Source organism: Anas platyrhynchos, chromosome 1, assembly GCF_047663525.1.
Source record: "Anas platyrhynchos isolate ZD024472 breed Pekin duck chromosome 1, IASCAAS_PekinDuck_T2T, whole genome shotgun sequence".
Taxonomy (NCBI): Eukaryota; Metazoa; Chordata; class Aves; order Anseriformes; family Anatidae; genus Anas; species Anas platyrhynchos.
The window spans coordinates 173,071,351-173,071,740 of record NC_092587.1 but is presented as its reverse complement, the minus strand read 5'-3'; positions in this window follow the sequence as shown (position 1 = coordinate 173,071,740).

Here is a 390-nt window from a genome sequence, read left to right as displayed (position 1 = left end):
TGCTTTCTGTCCTGTGATGTTTTGCTGGGATAGCCATTAAAAGTCTTTTTTTCTGACCAAGTTTCTATCTTTGGAAATTTTGTTCCTGTCCTGGTTTCAGTTAGAACAGAATTAATTTTCTTCCTAGTAGCTGGTGGAATGCTGTGTTTTGGCTTAGGATGAGAAGAGTGCTGATAACACCCCGATGCTTTAGTTGTTGCAGAGCAGTGCTTATACTAAGCCAAGGACATCTCAGACTTTTGCTCTGTCCTGCCAACGGGCAGGTTGGGGGTGCAGTAAGAGCTGGGAGGGGACAGACCCAGGACAGGTGACCCAAACTAGCCAAAGGGTACTCCATACCATCTGACGTCATGCTAAACAATATATAGGGGTGGCTAGCCGGGGGGAGGG